Source organism: Acinonyx jubatus, chromosome C1 (assembly GCF_027475565.1).
Source record: "Acinonyx jubatus isolate Ajub_Pintada_27869175 chromosome C1, VMU_Ajub_asm_v1.0, whole genome shotgun sequence".
NCBI lineage: Eukaryota > Metazoa > Chordata > Mammalia > Carnivora > Felidae > Acinonyx > Acinonyx jubatus.
This window is the reverse complement of record NC_069381.1, coordinates 193,799,284-193,812,328: the sequence shown is the minus strand read 5'-3', so window position 1 is coordinate 193,812,328 and position 13,045 is coordinate 193,799,284. Positions and strand designations below refer to the sequence as shown.

Genomic DNA, 13,045 nt, shown 5'->3' with positions numbered 1-13,045 from the left:
TGTTTATTTATTCAAGTGTTAAGGAGCTACTACCATTATTCTGACATAATAGACATGGTATAATATTCAAGAAGTAAAAACAAAATGAACAGAATAATGTATAAGAAGGTAAACAGAAAATTAAAATACTTATCTGTTATCAGTAATGAATCGGTAGCTAAATAGTTTGGGGTTTCTGGATAATGTGAAATTATAAAAATTGAGCATTTTCAAACACATGTTGGTGAAGATATGGATAAATCGGAATCCTTGTGCATTTTTTTTTAGAGAGAGAGTATGAATGGGGAAGAAAGACGGGGAGGGAATATTTTTTTTTTCTTGAGTTTATTTAATTTGAGAGAGAGAGAGAACGGGGGAGGGGCAAGGAAAGGAGAGAGAATCCACTGAGAGCATGAAGCCTGACATGAGGCTTGAATCCACGAACTGTGAGATCATGACCTTAGTGGAAATCAAGTGTCAGATATTTAACCGACTGAGCCACCCAGAACCCTTGTGCATTCTGGTGGGAATTTTTAATGTTATAGCTACTGTAGAAAACAATGTGGTGGGTCATGGGCAATTCTCCAAATCATTCTTGGCGCTATAGACAGAATGCTCACGATGAAACTAATACTCTGTATTTATGATACTAGCCTTATAATTTTGGGTAAGATATTTATCAGTGTTAACCTTCAGTTTCCTTCAGTTTCCTTCAGTATATAAATTGATAACAACATTACCTTTCTAATAGGTGTGTACTGAGGATTAAATGAGAAAACCCAGATCCACAGTTACTCCCCAAATCTACTATGTTCTGAAAGTTAACAGTTTTTTTCTTTAAGTTGGATCCAAAATTCACTTAGCAAAAAAAAAAAAAAAAAAAACCAAACTCTTACATAAATGGATTTGAGACTCTTTTTAGTCTTTATTGATCCCACTTATTGTGACTTTTTTATGTTTTACTGAGAATTACTAAAGTGATTGAATATGGGTGCTGTTCAGCCCAGGGTGGAGTATAACATGATACATGGTAAATGCACTAAATTACCCATCTAAAACTCTGAACATGTCTGGCTCCAGGGATTTGGGTTAAGGGGTTGTGAAAATATATATAGAAAGCATTTAAAATACTTCACACATATTCAGCACTTCATTTAGCTATTATAATTATTAATTTGGGCACATAATTATTAATTTGAAGTTAAAAAGAAACCAAACTGTTTCGTTTAAGATGTAGTCAGAAGAGTCACTTAAATTGGTGTAATTTTTTTTTTCCAAATCAGTAAACAAGCATTACTTTATAAGGATTAGCACTTTCTCTTATGAGATACCTGCTTCCTTCCTTACCTTCTAAACTATAAAATTGTCTTGCATCATTAAATGTTTCAGGCCAAATTATTACAAATCACTACATTAAAATTGCTTGTATCCTTCTCACTAGACACTGACCTTTTTCAAAATAAATTGATATTATGCATTTCTGGCCATGCGTGATGGACTGCTTTACAAGAAAACAAAACAAAACAAAACAAACAAAAAGACTTTCCATTTTTCAGGCTCACCCTTCCTTCTAAGTTGTGGCATAAAGAAAAGAACACTGGCTAGAGGACCAGAAAAGAACACTGGCTTATAGGTTTGGTCAGTTTAATGTTTCCTTGATTATTTACAACATGGACCTTAAACATTTCTGAAAAGTTCTCAAAGTACATTTTTTATGGGCACATGGTTGGCTCAGTCAGTTAAGTGTCAGACTCTTGATTTTAGCTCACTCAGGTCGTGATCTCATGGCTCCTGAGATCAAGCCCCACATTGGGTTCCACGCTGGTAGTGTGGAGCCTGCTTGGGATTCTCTCTCCTCTCTCTCTGCCCCTCCCCCAGCTCATACATGCTCTGCCTCTCTTTCTCTAAAAATAAATAAACTTAAAAATATAAAGAAATCCAGTTTTAAATTTTGATTTATACAGGTGAAGTATGGGGTATGTTAAGCCATCTGTATGTTGTTTATTTTTTTTTAAGTTTATTTATTTTGAGAGAGAGAAAGAGAGAGAGAGATGGAGTGAGAGCAGGGGAGGCACAGAGAGAGAGAGAGAGAGGGAGAGAGAGAATTCCAAGCAGGCTCCATGCCATCAGTGCAGAGCCCGATGCCAGGCTCAAACTCACAAACTGTGAGATCATGACCTGAGCCCAAATCAGTAGTTGGATGCTTAACCAACTGAGCCACCCAGGTGCCTCTATATGTTGTTTATTTTTATTTTATAAAGACAGTGTTCACAAAAACAATAATGAGCTCATAAATTATGCTTGTGTCATATAAAAAATTATGCCCCATTGAATTTTTATTATCTACTATAACCAAGTCTATTTTTTTCTTAATTATGAATCTCAAAATGATTTATGTATTTTTATGAGAACCCCAATTAATTTTTTAAAGCTGTGTATTTTATTTAATTAATTTAACATAAAAATAGCCTTATTTTGAAAAATGTAACTTTGACTATGTAAGTTGTTATGTGATAAACTATTAGTAGTAAACTAAAAATATATTTTTTCAATTCTTTTTTTTCTGAATCTTAGAATATGCCTTTATTTAATTTTCTTAGAGAGTGGCACCTTGAGTAACTATCAGCTGTCTAAGGCAACTTACAAGTCATAACAATTGCTATTCAGAATCTTTTCAAACACTGGTAAGCTGATATCTTCAAAAGAGGAGGAAAAAAATTACACTACCAAATTTATAATGTATTCTGACAAATGAGGACTCTAGTAATACCTACAATGATATGATACTTGTTACATTAATGGTGAATTTATCCAAACATGTTTTATACACTATATACACTTTTTAAATCTTATTTGTATTTTACTGCAATTTAACATACTGCATTTTTTCTGCTTCTCAAAATAGTGTGTGGAAAATCCCTGAACTTCCTGTGTTTAATTTTTATGCATTTTTATTTTAATGTATCTCAGGTAATCATGACTCCTGTAGGTGAAAAAGAAACAATTGTGGTTTATTTTTTCCTCTTAATAATTTAGAATCTCTTTACTACTAAAACTCTTTTCCATATGGCTTACTAGATGGAACTTTATCATTTTGATTTCCTTTTGAGAATGATTACTTTTCTTTCTAAAATCTGAATATGAAATTTTTGGAAGCCTTCAGACATTAATTAGTATATTAATTTTGAAACAGCTGTCTGGAGGATCACAACTTTAATTTTTCAGCCACATGTAACGATTAGATCTGTGCAAGTTAACTTAAACAATGAGCACTTCCAATTGATTAGTATATTATAAGCAACTGCTAGCCAGTTGTATGATCCTAGTGAACAAGCCTTGTATTGTCAGCACATATTTGACACCAATGGAATATTATTACATTAGAGAAACAGTAACAGGTTACACAGTACTGCTGCTGGAACAGAATCTCCTACTTAATGCTCCAGTCATTTAAAAGAAAATATTTTCTTGACCTTTATATTCATAAAAGATCAATTACAGCCTGTCTTATGAACCAAAATCAAGCTGATTATTTTTGAAAGGAAACAAAGTATCCGTATATATACACACATGTACATAATTTCCCTTCACTTCTGCCCTAAAAATTTCTTTCCTTTTTCCCTAACCCTTTCGTTTCATAGCTTACCTTTGTTCTTTTCTGTCCATCTTATAGATATGTTCTGATAAATCTTCGACATTTTTTAACTTTTATTACTTTGCATGGTTATAAAAAGTTAATAACAGATTTATATTTTTATTAGCATTTATGCTGCAAATACAGGAGACATCTTAAATTCTAATTTAATGCACCTTTAAAGTCATTTTTATTAGCCCGTTAAGCTGCACTGTTTTATTGAAATGTGCACTGCATTTGTGCCATAGTCAAAACAGTTGTATGGATCTAGAATTGTAAAGAAAAAAATATCTCTAGTAGTTGGATAAAGTACGCACTCAACAGTCTTGAAAGCCTACCATAAACATTACTGGCTCATTGAAGCTATAACAGTAATGACATATCTTTTAGTATTATAAATAAAGTATTCCTCATATTCGTACATCCATAGGTAGGAGATTTTTATTGGTAGGTAAAGTAAGACATCTATTATTGATGACAATTCTTAAATTCTATTTTAAATACGAACTTTTATGATACAGTTTCAGAAATATGTATGCCTAAAAATCTAGATTCATGTATGAATAATAAGATGACTTTCTTGAGAACTAGAATTGTACTGTTCTAAGAGTTCTCATGCATCTCACATGAATGAAAACTTTTGGGTTTGTTTTAATGTAATAATAAAATATGCATTTGCGATGTTCAATGGCCAACCTAATTTTACTATTTCTCCTACCAGAGCTCAGAAACCATATTCTGCCTTCCTATTTGTATTCCATGTGTGACCCAGTAGGTGTCAAGTTAGAGAAGATTGGAGAAACAGATAGTCCATCTCTAATTAAATACCTAACTCTTCCCCACCATTTTTATGTGCATTACCCCAAATGGAAAAGCATATGGTATCACTTGAGCTTATGTAGCGACAACCTCCTTTTTAAATTTCTACTGAAATGGAAAAGTGGGGACACTGCCAATTCAGCTGTTACAGCTCATTCTCATAATGGACATGATGGCAAATTAGTTGGGAGGGAGTTAAAGCACCCTGGGGGTATAAATATAAGTCATCTTCACTGCCACTGCATCAGTCCAGTCATATCCAAACCCAGGAGGAAAACATGCGAGTCTAGCTTTATTTTGTACATAGCAGGAGCTGGCAGTAAAGTTACATGGTAAAATAGATTTCCAACATTTTCCCTGCCGTTAATTGTAATTTTCCAAGGTTTCCTTTGTGACAGAGTTTACAAAAGGGAGCTTTAGTAAACTATCATTAGCTTCATGGATCAATATGGTTTAGGGAATACAAAACAACTTCAGTTGTTTAAAAATAGGAAGTATCAGAGGGTGTCCCTCTCCTCCCCATGGATATCAAATCACACTATTGATCAGTCAACAGTGTAACAGTGAAAAATTTTCAGATACCAGGTGGACTAGCTGGGAATATAAATAAAGCCAGTCTACTAGCAAGTATGGTATATGGCTCCTGAGAGACCTCCTGAGTGTCCCAGTATGAATTCTTCTCTAAAAGATGTGGCTTCTGTCTATGATAAGACCATGGAAAATAAGAAAGGCTTAAGACCAAAGGCATCATTGTTCTATTTTTCCCCCATTTGTTCTCTTCTCCTATATATTTAACCATTTGTCCAATGGCTTTTATTAAATAATTCTGAAAAACAGATAATGAAAAAATGGAAAAATGTTTATGGAAAACCACATAAAATAAAACAGATTGAAATATAATCTCCACATACATGGGTTGGTAGTATGGTTACAATGTTTAGAAGAAAAAAATTGAAATAAATAATTACAAAAATCAAAGATGTATTGCCTGAAATGCTCAAATCAATATGAAGGATTAGCAAACTTCTATTTCGGTTTGGAATAATGTCTTGCTCAGCTGATAGAATGCATATACCTACAAGTAGACTGTAAAATTTTCTATTTCTCAGTATACTTTATATTTAAAAAAATAAAGTCAAATTCATTTCTGGTGACAGAAAAATAGGATGATTCTTTAAATCAGTGAATTTCAAAGTGTGGTCTCCAGACCAACAGAATCAGCATTATCTAGGGAATTACTTGAAATGTAAATTTTTTGAGCAGACCTACAGAATCAGACTCAGCTATCTGTATAAGTCCTTGACATGATTTTTATGCAGTCCAAAATTTGAGAATCACTTCCTTAGGCCTTTATGTTATGGAGCTGCCTTTACTGGTGAAATTAAATAGTTACTAATAAAATTGGTAAGGGGCACCTGGGTGGCTCAGTTGGTTAAGCATCCGACTTCAGCTCAGGTCATGATCTCACAGTTTGTGAGTTTGAGTCCTGCACCGGGGTCTGTGCTGACAGCCCAGAGCCTGGAGCCTGCTTCAGATTCTGTGTCTTCATTTTTCTCTGTCCCTTCCCTGCTCATGCTCTGTCTTTGTCTCTGTCTCTCTGTTTCTCTCAAAAATAAATAAATATAAAAAAGATTAAAAAATAATAAAATAAAATTGGTAGTTATACAGAAGTATATATTAACTTAATTTTTAACTGCCCTTATTCCTATGTGGATTGATATTTTGATCTATAAGGAAGGGCAGTGAAATATAGGGAAATTTGTAGTTATCTAAATCAGCCTAATTCAGATGTGTTTGGATATTTTGTATGTTATTGTGTCTATATGCATTTGTTTAATACAAGTCTTAAAATGCTTTCAGAACAAATGGGAACCAGGTTTGGTTTCTTGGTTTTTAAAACAATATCCAGTTATGAATGAGCCATACCAATTTGATAAAAATAGAATAACTTTAATTATCCAATCTATTTTTGTTTAATATAAAGATTTTCATCACCAAGATATGACACTGAGTGAATTTTATTTTCTCAGGTTTGTTTAGGTGTCTAGATTTTAGCTGGTTGAAATTGACTCTACAGGCTGCAACATTCATTGTAAAGGATCAGATGGCTGTATTAACAATGGTCAAAAACATACTTGACTTAAATGTATTGAAGTACGATGGTCCCCAGATCCTTAAAGATAGAACCTATTCAAGTAGGTCTAACCATTTAAATGAATCTCTAATGAAAGTGCTAGCTCTAGATAATAATTGCATATTTGAAATTTTAAAATCTTTCTGGTTCAATAAATAAGGCTTTTTAGAATGCAAAGCTATCAGTGGCTAGAAGAGAACAGCATTCAAGAATTCTCACTTAGAACGGAGTTACTCTTATGAATATTTTATTATGTTGTATCTATATAAACTTTGCTATCCAAAAGAAATGCTTCCATTAACCTTACCAAGACATGTTCCAATATTATATGTAATATTGTATCTAAAATAGTTTTGCTAGCAGTTAAGATGATCCTCTGATAGGGGCGCCTGGGTGGCTCAGTCAGTTGAGCTTCCAACTTCAGCTCAGGTCATGATCTCACAGTCTGTGAGTTTGAGCCCCGCATCGGGCTCTGTGCTGACAGCTCAGAGTGTGGAGCCTGCTTCAGATTCTGTGTCTCCGTCTCTCTCTGACCGCCCCCCCCCGCCCCCTGTTCATGCTCTGTCTCCCTCTCTCTCTCTCTCTCTCTCTCTCTATCTCAAAAATAAATAAAAACATTAAAAAAGTTAAGATGATCTTATGATATAATTAGTTTACCTCCTTTGGTTCCTGCCAACATAATGTTTTCAACCTGTTTAAGTCAGATTTTAAAATGTTAGCAGGTATGTTAGGAGACTGAGAAATTGCATATGATCTAATTATTTAAGGGTGTTATAAATCAATGTGAATCTTCTGTACCTTAATAATATTGCTCGGATATTTAAGGTAAAAGACCTATAATGGGAGAAGAAACTTTTTCTTTAAATTAGGTTCCAGTAGGACACACTTATTTTACCTAATATTTTTGTAGTATGTATCATGTTCCTGTAACATATTTAGTGCACTACACTAGACACTTTATGGAATATAAACTTGTTTGTAAATTAGGACATTGAAGATTATTATGAGCCATTGTTATGCCACTCTCAAGAAAGAAACTTGCAAGATGTACCAAGGTTTTTGGAAGATTTAAAAATTTTAACCTGTAATCATGAAGAAAAGAAGTTGACAGAGGTCTTGAAATAAAATGACAGGACAGTTAAGGTGGGGGAGATAAGCAGAAGACATGGCAGAAATAGAGATCTGGATATTTGGAGAGGAAAGAGAACCATCTTTGATAAAATAATCAGAATATCCACAACAGCAAGAATTGGGAACCATGTATATATAGAAAAATAAGTCATTTATGTATCTCTTCAGCTCTCATAATGTTCAACATGCATTTAATAAGAACCCATATGTCAGGCACAGTGGGACAAGTATTGTCTCTATCCCCACATAGTTTATGTTCTAACAGGGAAGCCAAACAATGAACACATTGCAAGGATGAGTGAGTGGAAGACTGTAGCAGGTAGAATTCACCTAGCAGGGAAGATTAAGCTTAATACTCAAGCTGAGATCTGAAGGATCTAGATAAAGAGAGGAAAAAAGCTTTTTCTAGGTAAAATAAACAGCTAGGCAAAATATGATTCCAATCTATTGAACAAGGACAAAAGTGGCATTAGATGAAACTGAAGAGGTAGGTAGAAGCCAAATTGTCTTAGTCTTTGTGAGGAAGGCCATGAATTGGGACTAGAATTCAAACAGTAAGAGGAAGTGGTGGGAGAGGGGAAGAGGGACTGAGAATGGAGGAGAGAGGAGAGCTATTTGCAAGGGAGGGTTGACAGGATTTGGGGTTTGCCATGAAAAGCTCCTCATCTCTGACCAGAGCAACTGAGTTGATGTGGGCAATATCTACCAAGATAAGGACTTCTGTAGGTATGGGGATGAGTGGTGAATTCCTAGGTGAAGATTTTCTTTGTAGTCTATGTGAGATATTGCAAGAGTATATCACTAAAGAATAATATAAGATTGAAATTAGATGTCTTATTTCTAGAGGTTGTTAACTGTCAATGCACTAAAATTAGACTTTAATGGGTGAGAACATATTGCCGTATATCAGAACATTAGGAGCTCTCAGTCACATTATTTGTATTTCATAATGTCACTTCTAATATTTCACCTTGAAGATCATTCATGCTCTGAGAATAATTTGTATCTGCCTTTGCATTATTATTTGCTCTCCTTTAGAACACTGGCTAAACCTCTGAGAGGAATTTATGATATTATCTCAAGTTGGAGTCACTTAAATGTCTCTTCTCCTTTGGAGTTACATGCCCTTAATTTTACAAAATAGTAACAGATTGAGAATTACATATTTCAAAGTCCTCTTTTAAAAAATTGTAACAGGTCTAAGACAGATATTCTGGCTGTCAAATTTATGTTGGTATATTTCAACATAAGCTATCTTAATGATTCCACATTGTGGAGTATTTACTGACAACACATTTTATAAAGAATAACTTTTTTTCTGGTTGAAATTTTTGGGGAAATGACCAACTCACATACTAGTGATTATCAATAATAATCACCATTATCAATAATAATCAAATGTTTCTTGCAACATTAAAGCATAGCACTGTTGTGATTCTGTGTTTATTGTCTGGATGGTAGGATCATCATGTTCTTCTGTGCCGCCTTTTAACATTAGAGTCCAGTAAGCTCCAGGTATTTTTGATCTTAGGGTTCAGCCTCTGAGCAAAACCTAAAATCTGATCTTAGTCTGTAGAAGAGAGAATAATGCAAACCTTACAATTATATATTTAAATTTGATTTTAAGGAGAAATGCTATTTAAAAAGTATACACACATTTAAAAGTAATAATTGCAAATAATGATAAAATAATCCTTGTGAATCCTCACATTTTTTTTAGCTTGTGAAGCCAGGAGACTAGATGCTTTCATAGGAATGTGAAAAAGAAATAGAGCAGGACAAGTCTGAATTTCTTACGGTTCTTGAAAGAACCACCATAATGTAAAGAAGTAGCAAACTTTTGTTGTGTGTTATTTGGCTGCACATTTCCATCAGTATTGTTTTGAATATAATGTTAAGTATGTTGAGTTAGGGGGGAAAAAACCAGAACAAATCTCTCCTTGGATTTCCTTATGAATTTTTGTTGGCTCATATAATCCCTGTTTTATTCTTTGACTCTTCAGTTTGTTCTGCTTAAAGAAACAGCAGAGGGAAAGGAGGCTCATTTAAGACCTTTAAGGATAGGAACATAGAGAGTCTCTTGCTCAGGGTGAGAAGGTTGAGTAAAATTTGATAAAAATCAGGGCTGAACAATTTAGTGAGATTAGGGAAGAACCTGATTTATAGGTTGCCTCTTCACACCCACACTTGTTTTAGTGTTTTTATTGTCTTTACCAGTGAAATAAAGCCAAAAATGAGCTAAGTCAGATGAACACCTACATAGTTTGACTGGTTTAACTGGGAGATGTCTTACTGAGTAGGTGGATTATCTGACACTCATGACTAGCTAAATCAGACAGAGCGGTTAAACCAGTGTTTAGGCAGACACATCGTTAATGTGGGCAGCCAAGAACTGGGATTGCTTAACAAAGATGGCACAAGGTAGTTAGCCATATGTTTGAAATGATTTAAGTGAAGCTTGCCAGAAGCTGGAATGGACTAAATGACCTCTGGGAGGCACTTCCCAGTCCTATGTTTCTCATTTAATCTAATTGTAATATTTAAATCTATATGGAGGATACGAACCTATTTTATTTCAAAATGCCGTGAGTTTAGTTAGGTGACAAACAATTCAAAAGGAATGTATTTCTTTATAAGCAAGCATTTGAATTCAGTGCTAACATAGCTGTTTTGATCAAACACCAATTACTTTAAGTTGTAGGATAATTAACTTTACTGTTTAAACATTCATTAGACAACTGCCTGAGAAATTTTTATGTATTTATTTGCATTTTTAGAACAATGAAACATATTTATAAAATATTGAAATATGTACTTTATATGCACAAAGAGAAATAGAACTTTTCCAAAATATGCTTATAACTTGAAAATTAAACTACTTTCTTCTCCTCTGTTCCCCATACCTACTCAGTAGCTGAGAAAAAAAAATAGCTACTTTTTAGTTTTCCTTATGTCCCCTGTTAGCCAAATTTCTCCCCACTTCTGTCATTGCTTGTTTTTTCTCCATCCAGTCAGAAATCAGACTGGTCTCATTTCCCCAGCATTTAGACTATGGATTCTTTTTAAGATTTCTTCCCCCTAAGCACCCCACCTTTGTGACCATGGCCATTATGAGTTATGCAGAGCTGGCCGTCACTCTAGGGAATATCTGAAGCACTTATATGTTAGTAGATTAAAACAAAAAAATGAACAAAACAAAATGAAACAAACAAAAATAACAAGAAAACACAATTTCTTTGAGGGATATTTGTATTTTAATTGAGCATGACTTCTAAAAATTTTTTGTTTATTTATTTATTTTGAGAAAGACAGAGACAGCATGAGTAGGGGAGAGGCAGAGAGAGGGAGGGAGAGAGAGAGACAATCCCAAGCAGGCTCCACACTGTCAGCACAGAGCCCGATGTTGGACTTGAACTCACTAAACCGAGACATCATGACCTGAGCCAAAATCAAGAGTCGGATGCTTAACTGACTAAGCCACGTAGGCACCCAAGTACAGCTTCTAAATAGCCAAAAGATTGAAAACCTCAGGTAAAATGGTAGTCTTTGAATAGTTCCTAGAAGAAGTAGCTCTTTTGTATCTGAGGCTACCAAACACATTCTTGGAGAATAAGTAACTGTGATCTGTGGATGTGTGTGCGTGTGTGTGTGTGAACAAAGACAGCATTCCATGGGCGAAGTTTTTGCTCTATTGGTCCTTGTAAATCCTCACATTTTGTTAGCTTGTGAAGCCAGGAGACTAGATGCTTAAATCAATCAATCAATCAATCAATCATTCCCTGTGAACCTGTCTTTAAGAACACCAAATGAAACTGATTCTCGGGCCTGGCATTAAATTAAGAAAGAATTAATTTGGGGACATTTGTGAAAATGTTCTGGAATTTGAATATCACTTTCTAAAATTGCAATGCTATATTTTACTGTTACTTCCAAACCTATCTAAAGTTGTAAAAATCTTTTCAGTGCAGTGAGATTGTATGATTGGTAAAGCAAATGGACAAAAACAAACAAAAACCTGGTTCATTTGTACACAGTCTATTAAGCTGTTAGTGAGCATTTACTAGGTGCTCCAAACTGACAAAACAGATGTTAAATATTTGTGCTTGAAGGTGTCAAGAGTAAAGAATTTAGGAAGTTATATACGACATAAGCCTCACCTACTGGAATTTACAATTTGTTAGTTAAATGACACCAGCATAACTAAAACACAGTCAAACAATTTAAAACCTTATATGAATAAATATTAATGTGTGGTATAGCTCTGAGTACTTAGAGTTAGGGGCAGGAAGGGGATAGTTAATGAGAGTTGAAATAGTCTAGAAGATAGGATCTTCTGCTGGGTCTTACAAGGTAAGGTTTCATGAGGGAAAGAGGACCAGGTCATTTCAGGAAAGCATCAAGATTTAAGCAAAGTTCTGGAAATGGGAATTAGCCCCAGGCAATAGCACACTACACCAAGAACCATGCCCCTTGATTCAGTCCATTTCTTACTCTGTGACGCATAAAATGTTTTATTTCATTTTAAAATGTTCAGTCCACTAATGACCTAAGGCAGGAGAAAAGCAGTTATCAAAATTGCTAGTGATGTGTATGGTCACTTCATAAATATGATTTAATGACTTTGAAAACAGACCGAATAGAAACAGAGCATGCTGAAAGCAGTAATAAGGCATTTCTGAAAAGTGTCAGGTTTTTAAATCATAAATCCAAAATGAGAAAGAACAGACCTTTCTCCTATGGTTAATCTGTAAAAATATCTTTGGAAAAATAGAAAAGTAGCTTATTTTCTGATTGTTCTTGACCAGTAGTAGTAAAATTATGCATAAGTGAATTTCATGGTCATTTGGTTTTAGGGATTTTCCTGTTGAAAGAATTTTAATTTCTTTGTCCTCAAAGAATGTCCTTTCATATTTTATATAATGGATTTTAAAAATATTGTATAGTGTACTTTTATAAATTAGCTAAAAATCTAGCAAAAAAAATAGTCTCATAGTGTAGTATTTCAGTGCACTTAAAAAGAAAGTACAAAGCTGTATAAAAAGAGATGGCAACCATTAAATTCTTTTAAAAACTCAGGATTAGTTTTGTTTGAAGAATAAAGTTTAAATTTGATATGTTTTATGTCAACTAATTTAGTCATATCTCATCTTCTATTTTATAACTGAAATAGTTTTTGCTATATATGTACATCTTCAAGGATAACATTCTTGTTTGAACACCAATAACTATAATGTTACCTGCTAGTTAAAAGTTACATAGCAAGATACCTAGACTACCCATAGTACTACCCACTACTTCTAATACTACAACATGAAGATATGCATGAAGATATAAAACCTACTGAAGTT

The 13,045-nt window shown here is 34.0% G+C and overlaps 1 protein-coding gene across 6 annotated transcripts in view; it reads left to right on the top strand.

The window, feature by feature from the left end:
• ERBB4 (erb-b2 receptor tyrosine kinase 4) overlaps positions 1 to 13,045 on the top strand; it is a 1,120,478-nt gene that overhangs the window by 343,788 nt on the left and 763,645 nt on the right. The window lies entirely within an intron of this gene.